Source organism: Argiope bruennichi, chromosome 4 (genome assembly GCF_947563725.1).
Source record: "Argiope bruennichi chromosome 4, qqArgBrue1.1, whole genome shotgun sequence".
NCBI lineage: Eukaryota > Metazoa > Arthropoda > Arachnida > Araneae > Araneidae > Argiope > Argiope bruennichi.
Window position 1 is genome coordinate 16522479 of NC_079154.1, and position 18972 is coordinate 16541450.

Below are 18972 nucleotides of genomic sequence, written 5' to 3' on the forward strand. Positions count from 1 at the left end.
AGAAAACAAACATAAAAAAAATGCTAAATGCAAATGAAAAAGTAAATAGCTTTTAAAAAATTAAAAGTATTTGGGTGATATTTTTCACCCACCGTGTCTTGTGAGATTAGAGACCATGAATGGTAATTGTGATCATGATGAGATTTAAAAGAAGGGAATCAATTAAAATGTGACGCACACTATAATCAACGTGACACATTGGGTCCCTCTGACTGAAAACGAGATGCCTGTGGATAACGCGAGTGCATCCTAATCGGCGTTTGTCAATTTGGCACCAAACTCTCGTATAGGAAGAGTAGGCCATAAATCAATGGAAGGTTTCATATAATATAATGTATTATGTACTTGTAAGATCCATTTCCCTAACAATTCAAGAGAAAACGACCAACAAATCAGCAGAGACCACCGTTTCCTAAACAGAAATGTTTATATAACTAGAAACCAAACAAAAAATTTATATTGAATTCCTTATTTTCAAGCAGCCTTAAGGTGAATAAAATTTCTTTGGCAATTATACGCATTCGACAATCAAAGTTCGACAGTGCTTTCAGTGTACTCATGCTGTCGGTATAGATAATGAAATTAAGCTGTGCAGATAGAGAAATTCCTGAAAGGCATATAAAATTTTCATTAATTCAGCAGGAAATACAGAACAGCAATTGTGTATTCGATAACTAATTGTATTAGACGGAGGTACAGTGCCACAACCGACATGCTCATCTGATTGTGAGATTTCTTTATAAGTTCGGATGAATGAAGACCATTACAACGGTGATAATGAAATAATTGTTGGAAACCAACATCATAGTTATGTCTTAATCTAATCCAGAAAATGGATACAAAAAGGAAAATTGTGGAGTATTCTATGCAATCAAAATAAAAGAAAATTACAAATTAAAATAGTGAATAAAATAAATAAAAAATCAACAAATTTAATAAAAAAATAATGTTAATGGTAGTAAACATTCTTATAGATTAATGTGATTCAGATAGATAGATAGACAGATTGTGATAGATTAGATGTTTCAGCTTTGTTATATAATTTAAAATATTTATTTATTAATCTATATAGTTTTAAAGATTTCTTTTATCAGTTGGAATACTTTTGATTATTAGGTTCCATTCGATATTCTATCAAACATCTTAGATTAATTTGTAAGGGTACTGGACTTTTACAGTTAGGTTAGAAATATAATGGTTTTCAGTGCTAAGATAGTTCTAAGATTTCAATCTTCTCAAAGAATAGGTAACAAAACATGAATTTTATTTGCAATCATAAACTGCTACTCCGAACTAACAGAAGGCACACGGGGATTTCGAATTATCGAAACTCCGTGACAGCATAAGATTGAACTATGGATGCATCCTAAGAACCATCACCAGTCACAGAAGAACCCTTCCTGTAGGAGGCACGTCCAGTCGTTGGTAGAGAATAGCTTACTGTACCCACCATTATTACTGTACCTACCATGGGGCGAGAACCAGCCATCATACCGGAATACTCAACTCCATATTTCAGGTGCACTTTGGGAGGGAATTGTTTTATCTCCAAAAATCACATTATAGATATAAATCCTTAATAAGTAAACAATGACTTGAGTATGAATAATTGGTTAAAGAAAAGATAAGAAACAACATGCATTTAATATCATAGAATTGTCTTAGTAAAAGCTGTTTCACCAATCATGAAGGGAGTTTGCCATGATCAAAGGACTGTTTATGCCTAATTAATTTGTTATGGGGCTTTCAATATCTTTTTGGGATATCAATGGACGCTTTTATTTGCTTTTCATTCCACCAAACACAAACATTACAATGCATCATCTAACTATGTATGCAGCCTCTCCTATCAACCAGGAGCTAATTGATTTATGGGGATTTATCAATTTTCGCAAGAAACGGAAACTTTTCAACTCCTCCGAAAAATAGCATCACTTTTATTAAAAATCTTGCAACAATGAAGAAAGCGTCAAGAAGTAATTTATTAACTCGGAAGTTAATCAAGCCTAATTAAAGCACATTATTTGTCATACGAACCATTCGGCAAATCTTTGGAGCAAAAATAAGGCAACTGTCTTCCGCCGGAAACGCATTAGGGCTTCCTCTGAGAAGAAAGCTATCTTTTATTATCCAAGCTTGTTGAAGAGAATCCTTTGTGATCATCCGACGTATCAGTCGGCTTTTCTATAGCAAAGAGGTGATGAATCTGAGATGGAGGGGAAATCTTAGAAGGAGGATGGTAATTAGGACTTCGTTTGTAAGTTAAATCTTCAATAGGAATTAATTCCGGCTGATAAGTGATGCTCTTAGTACAGGTAAACTATTTGTAGTGCTTGATAATTTATTACGGAATTGAATAATAAAGTACTTCAGTTAGCATTTCCTGATTGTATTCCGTGAAACTCCATTTACTGGAGTTATTGTTAAGCATTTCCTGCATAAGGGACATTCAGACATGTATTCAAGTGTAATTATAATATCAATTTTAAGATAGAACTATAGAGCTATCAATTCTGTTTGTAAATATTTAATCCTTATTTAACAAAGAAATACACCGAATGATAATGTGTTAATGGTATGCTAATCAATTTTTTTGAAATTTCAGCCACCGGCTTTAATAATTTTATGTTAATATTGAATATTGCCCAAGTTTTTGAAATGATAAGAACGAGGGAAATGTTATAAGCTTGTCTTTCAGTAGCAGACAATTCAAGAAAGGAAAATTATTACCATAACAGTAAATATCAGACATAAAAATTGTTTGTTTATTTGTATAAATTATATATAAAATTTCTAAATTAATGATTTTATTGTATTAATTTTCAGAAACAAAATTAAAACTTTATCTTATAAAGAAAGCAATGAACTAACACTGACCTTTATACAATTTATCAACAATTCTGGCATATTTATGTAAAATGAATCACAAAATTCCACGTCTTAAAATAATTCACCATAATCTTTTGTTCCTCCACATCTTATTCTTGTATCTAAACACAAAAACCCTTTTTCAAAAAATCTTATCTTTGAATTCTGATTTTCAATTCTGTCATGAAATTTATGTAATTTCTAATTCAGTTCAAATTGCTATCAAGAACGATATGCTAGACTTTATTGTCAATTTGATGAAACTAGACTTTTAAATTATATATATATATATATATAAACATTCTATTGAAATTCGTATATAATTCACAATTTTGATGTGATATTACAATCGTAATACAAGTAATTATTATATTAAATAAATTAATATGAATTGCTATTATTTTGTCCAAATTTATAAGGTATAACGTATCGTATAAACTTTTTTTTCAAATCTTGCTATACATTTCACTAGAAACTTCCTGATAAATTTGATTTTTAATAAAACTTCTACAATGAACTTTCTGAGAAACAAAAATAGTCAAATAGCATACGTTTCATGCAAAGTCTGTTGTATTTTCGCTAATTTTGTAATTAATTTGGAGCTGAGACGGAAAAGGTAATGAATGGGAAATTTAAGGTAAATGTATTGCTAATGGCGCCAGTGGAGGGCTCGAAGTAACGCAAGCGTGCTGTTTTGTAAAGTGCATTATCTAGAAAATCGCAATTTCAGCAAGTCATAAATTTCGATGACAGAAGTTGATAAGGTGCAGTACCTTTACCGAAGGTTTGGAATTAGTAATTTTCAGATTACGGTTTCCTCTCTAGCAATTATATTGATCTTACGCCTGATTTCAGAAAGTGCAGGAATTCTAAAGCCGTTTTACGTAAAAGATAAAATCTTCTTTTCTTTAACAGCGTTAATCAGACCCAACTTTTATAAGAGAATATGTGCGAAAACGGTGCGAAATGATGCCTGTTAATATAATCACATAATTGACAAAATTTCCATGCTATGTTTAAGAAAGGTTACTGGTTAAGTCTAGCTTTAAACCAGTGGAAGTGGTCTCTCGCATATTCTCCAATAAAGGTGTCAATCCAGATAAAGCTTTGTGCAATCAGTGTGCAATAATTATGAAATATCAATTTTCGGTATCAATTTTGCATTTTAAATTAATTTATCGTGTCTTCCTTGACGAGTTTTACTCCCTGGTGTTTATTCCCTAGCATGCGTTTAATAATATCCAAAAACTGAATTTTGGTTTTAGATAAATTTTACCTACCTTTTGAAATAAACAATTTTGTACACTTCTAGCCAAAAAATAACATACCAATTTCCATATATTATTTAAATCACTGCGTTTTTAAGTTATCAAATTTACATGTTTCTGAAAATATAGACTAATAGATGATCAACCCATTGTTTGATTTTTTTTCAAAATTTGATAGATATCTATACTATACATGTTAAATCTACGTAACAAATTTTAACTATCTAACTCTCTTTCTTTTTCTGCTATCGTGTTAAATTTCATTCAGATTACCGGACATATAGACTTTTCCTAAACGGATTTTGCTTGGCATTTGATATTATTATACTAATTTCATCTGAAGACGTTATTCATAAATGGGATTTTGGATCTGAAGGTGATCTAAAATGTTAAGATTCACCAAAATCGGGAGTTACTTCCCGATATCGGGAAATATACTTCCTGTATATTTCGTACATGAGAAAGTAAAAAAATAAATAATTTATCGAATTGTTTTAATGATCAAAAGAAATCTATTTCTATTCAAACATTTACTTCCAAGTTCCATGCATACATAATGATGACCAATCCCTAATGGAACACATAGATCTGTATATAATAATGATCATTGGTGGAATATTCTTTCAAAAACGCAATACTTCAATTTGATTTCAAATTCTGAATTTTCAGGATTGGTATTTTGGAATGAATAAAGTTATAAATGCATTTTAGTTCCTTTTTAATGACATTACAAACGCCGAAAAAATTAGTAAAAGTCGAACTTTGTAATTAAAAAAAATGTTATTATACCTTAAAGGCAGAAAGGATGCCTTTCTCAAATGAATGCAATTAATCCGAATGAAAATGATAATTGATACATGAAAGCAATTAATTCTTTGCCACTATCTATTTTTTTTTTTTATTTTTAGAATGTCAGAATTGCAAAATGTAAATTATTTTAATTATGTTATTGATGCACTTTCAAACAGGAACAGAAAACGCGATTCAAAATGTGAATATTAATCATCTGTTCCAGGATGAACAAATGCGCATATTATTTAATGTCATAATTACTTGTTAACCCCTCAGGGCATAGAAACACCTTGAGTTTTCGACCCCAAAAAAATTAGTATTCTTCTAGGAATGTCAGTTTTTCCTTCTCTCTTCATTATTCCAATTCTTTCTTCTTGATTACCCTTCAGTATAAAAAGAATTCTATTTTCTTTTTTGGATAAAATATTTGAACTGGAATTCTTTTTCTTTTATGGTTCCGGAAAGATTATCTGCCTTCAAGCGAGTATAAAATTAATTTCTGTATTAAAAAAAAGGAATTATTTAAGTGAAATATGTATGATCTTGTATTTGAATTTTTCGAATCATTTGCTTCATATAAAATGTCTTCAAACAGTGTAATACAAAAATGAATAACATTTATATTTTTTATTTATTTTCCTGTACGATTCTAATTAAATTAATGTATGATTTCGGTTGTGGCTGGTATAGATTAGTTGATGTTGGGGTTTACTGGCGCAAAAGCCATTTCCTGGCTAAAGTGCCCTAAACATATGGTAAGTGCCTAATATAGAAGAAGAAAGACAAAGAATTATGTGTTACGATGCATAATACAAAGTTCCACAAATATATTGTGCAATATGTTTAACTAACTATGATCTAAGATTAAATAGTGTAAATATCAAAGATTTAATAGTGTAAAGATCTAAGATTTAATAGTGTAAAGATCTAAGATTTAATAGTGTAAAGATCTAAGATTTAATAGTGTAAAGATCTAAGATTTAATAGTGTAAAGATCTAAGATTTAATAGTGTAAAGATCTAAGATTTAATAGTGTAAAGATCTAAGATTTAATAGTGTAAAGATCCAACACTATTTTTGCAAGATTAATATTTTAAATACCATGTAAAAATGGTTCCATCCATGTAAAAGTATATTTACCTAATAATGAATGAGGGATGATTTCTGGTTGCCTGGGCTATGAGAGTTAAAAGTGGGTTTCATTTACATAATAAAGAATGAAATTTAATATCTATTTCTTGGAGCGTATTTGTCCATAAGAATCAAATGGGTTAAGATACCGGTTCTCATTTTATCAATGATCTAAATACAGGGCAAAATTGCATATATATATATATATATATATATATATATATGTCACACGGAAGAAGATACGGAGGCGGAAGATTTCCATCTCTAGGATTCTTTTATTCATAGGAAATCAAATCATAACTTTATGTACATTAAAATTGATAACAACTTAAAGAATTAATTATTCCAACCTACATAAAATTTCTAGTATTGTTGTTTGAAAACTTTATTTGACGAATTATTGGACTATTTGATGACATATTAACATTATTTATCACGTGTCTGTAGAAGAACCTTTTGAAACCTGGGATTTTGTCATAATCATTTCAGAATGACGATGAAAAGGAAACGGGAGAATGAAGCTTTTTTCCATTCCTACTTTCTCGTATGCTTAGTATAGAGAAAGTACTAGTATAGTAATTGTCAAACAAAATTCGAACTCAAGATTTTGACGAATCCCTACGTTTTAGAATTCTCTGAGTTCGAGAATCACATTTTTAAAACATGTCCGTCCGTCTGTCTGCGTGTCTGTGATAAAGATAACTCAAAAACGCTATAAGCTAGAAGGTCGAAATTTAGCCTAAGGTTTTTATACCAGATCTGTAGATTTCTTTCAAATTTTGAACAAATTCCGCTACGTGGAATGTTTTCTGTCCAGCTGTTCGAATATAATTTAACATAATAGCTACAAAACGAACAGAGCTAGATTGAGAAAATTCGGAACGCAGATTTGACATTAATAGTGTAGACACCTTTCAAATCTTGAGCCAAATCCAATAAGGAATTGAAAGTCTGTCGGAAGAGATTTTCAGAAACCTGTAAGACGCAAAGATTTATCACATTTGGTATAAGATTTTGTGACTACAATTGTAATCTTGTATCATTTTTTTTCAATAGGTTGAAAAAATCAGGTCTCAAGCACAAATTTGGTTTTCGGATATTATAAACTGCATGCCAGGGATTAATCGCCAAATAAATCGCCAGTTACTTCAGTAAAATTGCTATATTCATGCCAAATTTTAATATCTCAAACTATTGTAAGCCAATGCCATGCAAAGTGTTCTCTGGTGTAACACTTTTATTAGTAAGTATTGTATATGAGACAGTTTTGGGTAGAGCACTCCGACCGAATATACCAAAATATTACAAAGCTTACCTTGAAAAAGGGAAGAAAGATGCATATTTTGCATTGAAATCCTGTTCTTAGCCAGTATAACTTAAAAAAATTGGAGATGAATGTTCATTACATCATTGGTTTATTGCTACTTTTGAAATATGCAATAATACTACATTCATCCGTTTAAAATGCAAACGTAGGTCAATTTTGTCAGTAAATCAATCATCTTCGAAACATTGAAACTAACTTACAGTTTAAATTTCTAGGGTGTGCAAGGTTCGTAAAGGCATATAGAGATTGGGATCAGAAGCCATAGATTTGATTAGATAAGCCTTATCAAATACGGCCACCATCAGGTAGTACAAAATAAAATGAAGAATACGTCTGGAGTGAAATGTTTGTAAAATTTATAATAATGACACAAAAATATTCTTAAAATGCCTTTGCTCTTTTTAAAACTATGCAATATTCACAAGCAGTTTCTAAAAAAATCCTGAACAGAAATTATTTTGTCATGCTCGGTGTAGCAGAAAGTGAAAAAAAAAAAAAAATGCACATTTGCTGAATAATTTTAGATATTTCTTATAAAGGAAATATTTGATATCAAGTTCCGACTAATGTAAAAATAATGTTTCTTATTAAATCAAAACTTATGCATAAGATAAAAATAACATTTCTTTTATTTTCCTAAAACTTTTTTTAACTATCGATATCCACAAAAAGAGAACAAAAATTCGCAGTTTTCCTATAGAGAAAATGGAAGAAAGGTGGAATTCCATAACTTAATCTAATGGTTTTGGATTTATAGTGCAGTAATTTTATTCAAAAACGACAAAAAAATGCATATCACACAAATTTTAACTAAGTAGTTCCACATTTCTTTTAAATCGCTGTTATTCAGTCAGACAGAAAAGAAAAGAAATTACCTGTACATTTATCTTTTCCGACGTACGAAACGGAAGTAATGTGTCTGCTGATGAATTATTCATGCATGATAATCGGTAATCAATGACCATCGTTAATACTTTAGTCATGTATGAGAATACATAGGAACAATTGCTTTTTTTTGTTTGTTTTTAAGTAAGTATTGCTCTTCGTGTAACTTTGTTTTTCTGTCTTTACATTCAGACCACTCAAGAAGAATGAGAAACAGAAAAAGCACGAACTGAAGTTCACACTTTTGTCGTAAGTTTTATTCTTCATGGATATAAGCATTAGGAGTAACAAAACAATAATCTTTATGGGCGATAATGTTTTACATATATTTCTTTAATATATGTACATTATGCCCAGCCGTGTCAGTTCATGTATTTTAAGTTCCGGAAAGATAATTGGGGATGCATTAAGTAGCGAAAAACTTTGGTTAATATCCAAGCTTTATTTTAATCACGGCTTTCAAGATATCACGAAAAATATCGTGTCATGTCATTTCTGGTAACGTTTGAAAAGGTCATTCAAATGCTCTAGATATTACTCCAAGACTTTTATTTTATTTTAAAAATAAAGTTAGACTTCCTTTTAAGATGTACGTATACACTTGAAACTTCGAAAATCGTTCTAAATATCGAATATTTTTTTATTGCTTCAAAATGTTCTCTGGTGCTTTATCTTTCAAATGATACCAAGATGTTGTCAATATTCGGAATATTTCATGAGTTATAATTATTTTTCTTGAGGTATTTCACTAAAAACTCTAGTTTCAGTTTTTTTTTAACTCATTTTATGAAGAATGATATTTTTCCACTATGTTGCTTCATTCAAACAATCATAACTCAACAAGAAATGAACCAAATACAATTATTGATATATCAAAATAATCTGTACGAAACAATGGATGTTTTGTGCCTCAAACAAAGTTATATTTATAGAAATAAATTGTAATAGCTACTTAAAAATTAAAATTACAAAAAAAAAATCTCGCTTTTTCTATTTATCGTTGGTGAAAAAAATTGGTAAAAAAAATCTATATATTTTTATAACTTTATTGAGGCAGACAAAATGAAGACTAATATTAGGCATAATTTACAACTAGAATTGTGTGTCTGTACAAATTAAAATTTAAGATGTTAATTTAATTAATTTAAGATTTAAATGTTTCAAAAATATTCTAATTAGCTCATTAAATATTATTTAGTTAATTAATAATTAGTATAATAAGGTTTTTTCACTGAAATGAGTTTAAACATATATTAATGACTTACTGTGAAAAAATGGATTTTTAAAGTTAGAATTAAAAAAAAAACTTATATTGTGTACGTACACCTTAATCTTTAAATTAGGATTATTTTGACTTAAACATATAAATTGCTTGATTGAGGCTTAAATCTAAAAACCATGACATTTCTTAAAAATTTTATATATCCTGATACATAAAAATTTGTAAATCGTTCTATTAATGCATGACATAAAAATTTTGGTACACAAAAATATAATACATAAAACGCGATGCAAAACATTTTATAATACATGAAAATTTTTGCCATTTCGTATATAAATTCGGATTTTCTTGAATATAGATTATTTTATTCTAGTTTAAAGTTTGAAGAAACTTTAATTAGAGATTTGCAATAAATATGTTTCATTTAATAACATAATAGCAAATAAAATAAATCGTACAATTTTTCTCAAAACATTAAATTTACTGATAAATAAAAGGCTTTGCGTATCCTTTTTCATTGGGTTATTAAGAAATGTAAGTCGCCATCCATATGCTTACATATAACAGAAACTTACTTATGGTATTACTTTTTTATTTTACATATCTACAAATTCATTCAAACTAATGAAACAAAATGTAATTTTTATTGAAAATATCTGGTAGGTATTTTATATAAATTAAATGTGTGGAGGTTTTATATTTTATCCTATATGAACATTCTTTGTAATTTCGTACATAATTATAATTTTTCCTTATTTATAATGTACTCAGATGCTTTAGTATTATTCTAATGCGGTTACTTTGCCTTATTATGCTAAATAAAAATTAATTTTTATTGCAGAATTAAAGTTAAGAACTCTATTACAATAATTAAATTAGTTATTACTATCATAAGCATTTCAGATTATATTAAAAATGAAGCATAGCTTAGTTCTTTTCACAATAGTTTTCCCGAAAATTTGGCTTTGACAGTGAAATACTGTTTCGGAAGTTTTCAGATTTCGAAAGTATACTTTGTTCGATCCAACTACCACAAGTATTCTCAAAATTAATTGCTTCCGAAATTCTCTGAAAGAATAAATCAAAGTAACTGAAATTAATAAAATATTCGGTTCATTTAAAAGCACGATACCGCTTCTCTAAAGGAATTAACCAGGCATTATTCTGATAAATGTTCTAGAATTCTTCAAAGTTCGTATCGAGAAAATCAAACCTGGAGGGTAAAATATTCTCGAAGAATTCCGAATTTTGTCATTTTACTTTAACTTTTACGAAAGCTCACTAAAGAACGAAACTGGTCAAGCATGTTACAAAAATTGCCGGGAGAAGGCAACTTTAACTTAAAACTCAGTAGTCTCATTTTCTGCTCGCTAAGTATGCAAATTAAATTCTCCTGAGACTGATTACTTTTCTAATTAATGGAACCTGAGCACATTTCAGATTGGATAATATTAAAAAAGCAGCGAAACTGCCCGCATCCGAGCTTCTTCAACAGGATCAGGAGCGACCACTTACTCTAGATGCTCGCATTGAAAGGTAATTAGTAATTATTAATAAAAATTGCTATCATACTTGGACGAAAAGTTATGCACGATTGAAGTTAGATCTAATACTTATATAATGTATGCTGTTTTGACAATGCATTGAATCCACGAAGCACGAGAACTTATACATCTTGGAGAATATCGTGAAAACAATCAGATATTCACTTATGTTTCCCTATGTAATTTAAATGCAAATTTTGTCATTAGCATTAATTATAAAATGCAGAATACATTATCTTGACCACAAAAAGTTAAAATCATTTTGAGATTTGTTTTTTTATATGAAATTTCTGGGCAGCCTTAAAATAGTTTGAGATCATTGATAATGTAAAAATGCCCCTTTCTTCAATATTTATAAAAAATATTTTAATATATATATATATATATATATATATATATATATATATATATATATAGTAATGATATCTCTTAATTTAATTTGTATCATATTTAATTTCCTAATAGTTATTTAAAATTTATCTATATAACTTCATTCTAAAATTTTCTATTTTCTTAATTTAGTTGTACTTTTTCACTAACTCTAAAAATGTATGAGTCTGTAATACAAGGGAAAGGATAAAATTCTGTAACGTTCACGGCATAACTTCCAAAGGTACCTAAAATTCCCTTTCTTAAATAGACACATGTCAAAGAAATTCCAATAAAAATCTTTTAGTGAAAAGCCCCGTGGGAAAAATTACCACTCTTTCGCATTTCATTCTGGTGTGAACAGACTTGTTCCATGTTTTTTCCATAGGTATTAATTATGCCCTCTTGTGGAAAAATTAAATGATTTCTAAATAAGTCTTCTTTTCGACCAGTCATCTGCAAAAGTCTATCAGCATGACTGTGCATATATTCATATGCAAATTTATGTTGTTAATAGGTGTGTTGAAAACGCAATTTCAAAATAAAAAGAAAAAAAGAAAATTTTAAAGTGGCAGCATGAAATTGTAGATATATATATTATGATTTTGTGTAATCGTCATAAGATTAATTTACTGATCAATAATTTATTTATAGATTTAATTTATTAATTTATTGATATTTTATCAATCACAATAATGGATATTTATAAAAAAATTCACATTGATTAATTTATAAAATGTACTATAAGGTGGCATATTTCCTTCCGAAAATTATCTGTTAAGCGAATTTTTTCTTCACATATCCCTTTGTATCCGCCAGTATTAAATTATTGAGGTAATTTTTTTTCCCTTTTTGTTTTCCCGCATTAGAATTTTGCATAAACTTAATCGATCTAATTTAACAAAAATGTTAGATTTATTATAAAAAAGATTCTGATCCCAACTTCCTCTGAATTTTTCCATTGCTTACAACTGTAATATGAGGGTAGAATGATGGCGTTCTTTATTTTTTTTCCAAGAGCAGGATTTATTTAGAAGTGAATAGTCTAATAAAAACACCAGCATGGGAATATGATTATATAGAGATTTGCATGAGAGCAATGAGTAATAGGTTATGTTAATGCTGAATATAAATCAATTTTCCAGAACATATAAAATGGCTTTGAAGTATAATTTCCAGTGGTATCTTGAAATTAATCTATCAATTTTGTATATGAGAGCCTTTTTAAATTTATTGAATCCTGAAATTAAAGAACAATCACATTTTAATGTCAGTTAATTTTTCAATCTCCTTCACTATAGAAAAGACACCCTTTTTTCATTAATTATAAATATCATTCTTTATATCTCGAGAGCAATTATATTAATTACTTAAATAATTATTTAATATTGTTAGAAATTTGCTATTATTTTTCAGTTCAAACACATTTCATTTTTATTTTTGATTTTTTAATCTACTAGAAAACTAATAATTTAACATTTCATTTTCTAAGTTTAATTAGCTGAACATTTCTAGTGATAATTTACTCCAAAGGAGATTCACGATACCGTTACTTATTTAATGCAATTATATATAACTGAGAATTCAATAGTGTAGAACCCTTAATGCAATATTACAGAATTACATTCTTTATTATTATAACCCCTAAATATATTTCTGAAATATATCCTTTATTATTATTAATTCATTTTTTATAAATCCCTGAAATATTCCCCTTATTATTATTAATTCACCTTTAATAAATCCCTAAAATATAATATCCCTAAAATATTTTATTTATTATTGTTAATTCACCTTTTATAAATCCTTAAAATTCAGTATTCCTGAAATATACACTTTATTAAGTTTAATTCACTTTTTATAAATCCTTAAAATTTAGTATTCCTGAAATATACCCTTTATTAAGTTTAATTCACCTTTTATAAATCCTTAAAATACAATATTCCTCAAATATACCCCTTACTATGTTTAATTCTTTTCTTTTTTTTATTTGAAATTTCTAAAATATCTTTAAAATATTTTAAAGTTTGAAATTATGTTCTAATCCATAGACTTAATATAGAGAATAGATAAATTATATCTACAGTGTTTTTTACGTTTATAAAAAACACACGAACAAGTTCACATTTCAGCAGACGCTTTTTATGTTTGGAAAATTCATTCCCTAAAGGAATTGCTCGTCATCCAGGTGTTCGTGAGGGCATGATTGCAGGAGGAAATATCCTGTGTGCTCTAAAATCGCGTGCTTCAAACCCATCCTGATTGCAATTTTTATTTATGTGGGTGCGGTGAGCGCTAGATCTGTCAAGGTCAAATGTCCTCTATTTTATTATTCAGATATACGACGCCAAGTGACGGCAATTCCAAATTCCAAGATTCGCACTCAAATTAGATATGTGAAGCAACGCAACTAGACATTAACCGAGCATAACTAAACTAAACCGAACAAAACAAAGACTTTCGCAAGCTTTGTACATTCGAATACAATTTAAATATTCCTCGGCATTCTTTTGTGTGTGTGTGTGTGCGGGTGTGTTCAAGACAAATTTAAATATTATAATTTAGGGCATATAAGGAACGATCCATTAGTTTTATTTCTACACATTTTTCTTTCCATTTTTTTTATTTTTTTTATTTTCAAAGCGTGGCTTTTGAACATCGAATTGCGACCTTAATGCCAAAATCTATCAAAAATAGCAGCTAAAATGTTTCGGATAATAAATACATCTAAGAGTTTCAACAACCAAGTATAAAAGAAAGAAACAAAATCAGAACTGAATACCAAATAAAAAAATTCTAACAAATATATGCAAAATATTCACCCAACTGGTAAAGAGAAATGGCCTTTTCTGAATTTCAAACTTGTTAAATAGTTTTCCATTCACGAAAGAAAGGAAACAAAGAGAAAAATTAGAAAGCAAATCCATTTGCGAATCGAAACAAAAGAAGAGTGAACAGAGGGGAGTTGAATGTTCCTGCAGGCATTTCACTTTTAAAACAAAGTGACAGCTGGTATAGAACACGAGTATCTTAATGAGTTATTGATTCTTGAGCCCCATAAGCATATCTTTGTAAATAGTTTAACAGATTTAAAAATAATTGTTTCTTTTGTTATCGCTTCGGTATTTGCCATTTGAACTCCATTGTGATTCTAACGCGAAGATAAAATATTATAAAAGCAAGACAATGCATTATTTTTCTAGAAAATGTGTCGATAGAATCTTTTCAACTAAATCATAATAATAAGCTGGTTTTGCAATATCCCTTTTCTTTTGTCAGGTAGTAGCCGGTAGTGTTTAATTGAATTATAATAATGGAATAAAATTTGCCACAAGTAACTTTGCTTCGAATTATCATTTTTCAGTAAAGCATTTAAAAGTAAAAAAAAAATCCAATATTTAAATATAAATGGCATGGATTGATGCTGCTTTCAAGGAGTTAAGCAAAAAACATATATTATAAGAGCTATTTAAAGATATTTATATATGTAAAGATACTACTTAAAGGTTGGTTAAACAAAAACATACCATGCCAATGGAATTTTACAAGTATACTAAAAAATATCTATAAATTACATATTAAGAACTACTTAGGAATATATATCCATAATTTTTATATAATTTTGAAAGCAATGTAATTATTTTTACAATCGAAACGCTCGTCTTAACCAGAAATACAAACATCAACTTATAATGAATTGAAATTTTATATTTAAGACAAAATTTAATATTAATAATACCAAATTTTATTAAACTATAGCTTCAGAAAAAATACAAAATATTCCATTTTCATCATCCTTATCTAAATAAATTTTTCACATGTCATTTTTTATATTGTTTTAATATTTTGTTATCACCTTGAAAATTAGCAATAATAATTGTGTCCTTTATCTATTACAAAGATCTCTTGAATCCTTGGTAGTGAAACAATTATTCAGACTGTGATGTGAAGTGCTTAACAAACAACATATTTTATAAGCTCATATATATGGCCAAGTAAGGAAATATGGGAAAACATAATTTATATGAGCTTAATTTGATTAGAACTTTATTATCAAATTTAGGAATTATGAAATTTAGAGTCTTCTAAATAAAAAATAATAATTTATTGATTGACATTAAGATTTGACACAAAAATTACACTAAAAAAATAAAGTTTCAAGTTCTTTCAGTTTAGCACTATATATAATTTTAGTTGAAATTGGAATAGGCCACCTATTTAGATAGTAGATAGCGTTTGCAGAAAAAAATAATTTACAATGCTATATTGAATTATCCTGTTTCTAAAGTTTCAAAATTTTATGGAAAATAGTTTGGATTTAAAACAATCTTTTGCAAACTGCATTAAGAAATTTCAGCAGAAAAATCAAAATTTTGGAGGTCTTTGTATAATTCTGTTGCAACTATTATGAAGAAGAATTGTAGTTGTAGACACATCAGCATTTATTGTAGCTGCAACTCATCCATTATATCATCACCTATATCACTGGATTGAACTATGTCCTTTATCTAAAAAAATCTTTAAAGTTTGATCTACATAATCGACTTATTGTTGATCAAATTTGATCTGCATCATTGAATTATGATTTCATCATTGAATAAGCCTGATTTTTTATGGTAGACTCAATACTTTCATGATGTCACCATTAAGAATCCAATACTAGTAGACAGATAAATTCAAAATTAGTCAATAGATAGGAGGTATTAGGTGTAATAATATTTGCATTAACATGAAATCTAAAAGAATCACCATTTTCAATCAAGTCGATAAAAATGTATGCTAATATATGATTCTGATTGCTAATGCCATACTTGTATGCTGTCCCATATTTCTCTTCCGTATTGCTTTTTATTTCATCATTTAAATTTAAAAATACAATGTGAAAGACAATTGCTGGTCAATATATATGCACGACAGCAACAAATGAAGCAAATATCAGCAAGTTGACATTTTAGTTTAAAAGCCCTTACATATATTAGCTTTGAATCTTCCCACACAAATATTTTTTATTAAAAAATATATATTTAAAGTTCCTGTGTTTTCAGCTCTTGGCCATGAAGTGCCAATTATTCACACTGAAAAAAATATTGATGGAAAAATAAACTTTGCATTTCTATCTCACTTTGATTTAGGCTGGTACCCTATTAACATAAGATATTGCATGATATCACCAACACTGTGCGGGTTGAGGTTCGAACTCGCAACGTTAGGGTTCATAGCCGAGTAACAAAGCCAGTAGACAAAAGTGTACACTCTTCTCCGGAAGTTGTTATCTGGCTTATGATGTTACCACCACAATAGTCCCCCCACCAGTGAGTCGGTAGAGTTTATCGCGCCAGTTATGGTGAGCGACAAATGTGATTATCGCGCCAAGCGTTATGGCGGGCGACGGCGAGCGTGTATGAGTGGTTGCTGCCGGTAGATGGAGCCACGACAGCTGAATGAAGGATGCGGTTGTTCAGGGTCACCAATGTGCGGGTTGAGGTTCGAACTCGCGACTTTAGGGTTCATAGCTGAGTAACAAAGCCACTAGACAAAAGTGTACACTCTTCTCTGGAAGTTGTTATCTGGCTTATGATGTTACCACCACAACACTATGAATATCAGCCCACAATATTAGCCGTTATTCTGAATGCTGGCGAATATCAGTAAGATATCGTAGCAATGCTGTTGGGAATTATGTATTAATACGGCGAAAAAAGCAAACATTAAATGCATAGCCTTATTATTTACTTCTTACTCCCCTCCTATGAATAGTTTTAAAAAAACTAGAATACCAGAAATTATTGCAAATTGTTTCAAATAATGCTACATTAATAATTATAGTTTTCTTCAATTTTTTAACATCAATTTCAGCCAGGATACTGATAAAAATGACAAAAGACCAGTCAATGTATTTAATATGGAAGAAGCGACATCAGCATTTATGCCTTTGAGGTAAAATGATTCCTATTTTTCTTACTTAAACATAAATATATCAAAAAAATCTCTACTCGATTTTCGCTAATTTAAATGTATGGTGTATATCTATCAAAAATCAGTACAAAATAAATATGAAAAAGAATCAAGGAGATATTTAATGTAGAATTCTAAATGAAGTATTAAAGAAGGCATTTCAAGTACGTAATTCTTTTTATTACAGTGGTTTAAATTATTTTTCTTTATTTGTCCGTACAGTAATTTATTCAATTTACAAAAAAATAATAAGATATGTCTGTATGCAAAATAATGACATTCAGAAAAACTTTCGATGAAGTGTTGAAGAAATATGTGTTTTTAATTACACTTGGGATATTATTCTAACTTTAGATAAAGCAATAGAAAATAATGTATTTTTGATATGTGACTGCATTCGAAATGATTTTTTTGAAAAAAAATTATAAATCAGTTGTAGTTGTGAATTTGTGCATAAAAATTCTTAAATTACACTATTTTAATACAACTGGGAAAAACAAAGTATATGAAACCAAAGTGTGCAAGCTGAATGTGCATTTAAACATGTAAACAATAATTTCGAAATTGAATTATTTTCTGAGAAATATAATAAGAAGTTTACCCTTAAAAATAAACTCTAAGCCATTCCCAATTCTCTCTATAAGATCTAAATTATTATTATTATTTTTCTCTAAATTTCTCTAAATTCTTATTTCATTCAAGAATACGTTATCGAACCAGAAATACATTTGGTTAAAGAGCTTATTTCGAGAAAATAATATAAATATTTGTTATAAAGGTTATATGTGACTTAATAATGATAAGTCAGACTATTTTTACTCAATATATAATAATAATAATAAAAAAAAATATTTGTCATGTTTTTCATTAATAGAATAATGTTATATTTTATTTCCATCTCATGTAAAATATTATATCGTACTATCCTAAAAGGAGAAGTCTAATGACCTGAAAATATTATTTGGATTGATGATTATTGCTACATTACGGCAATAAAATTGTCATGCAACAGTTTTAAAAAATTACAGACCTTAAAGTTCGGAAAAAATATTAAGGTGAAAGCCAGTAATTCCAAAAATGCATTACATATTTTTTTACTCATATAAATAAAATCTAATTGAATTATAAATTACAATAATAAAAACACATCTTGGATATAATTCGAATAAAATAGTGACCAATATAATATACCTGACAGAAAATAATAGGTAAAAAAAAATCTATAACTGATGGTTCTGGCATTTTAAATAGTAAATACAATATTGTTGCGAACCTATAATATTGCTACCCGGCACGAATAGAGTCATCGTAAGAAAGACCGTTGTACGATCGGTCCTGTACGTGCTGAGATCATTGAACTTAGAGCTTGGCGACAGACTTTGCGAGCATTTGGCGGCTTGGCGATAAATTTGGCGATTTTGACGACTAAATGGATAGTGCCGGAAAGTTCGAGAACTTTCAAGATCCATCCACTAACAACCGAGATGCAGCCAGGTACGCCCTGATTGGTCAGAAGATTCTAGCCCCGCCTCCCGGAACTATAAAAGACGGGCACTCAGAAGCTACGAAGTTGTTGTTGTTGTGTGGATAGTAAGAAGAAGAGGTGGTGTG

The 18972-nt window shown here is 28.9% G+C and overlaps 1 protein-coding gene across 5 annotated transcripts in view; it reads right to left on the minus strand.

Moving 5' to 3' along the window:
- The window catches only part of LOC129966848 (prolactin-releasing peptide receptor-like), a 207805-nt gene that overhangs the window by 43374 nt on the left and 145459 nt on the right, over positions 1–18972 (minus strand). The gene's annotated exons all lie outside the window — the stretch shown is intronic.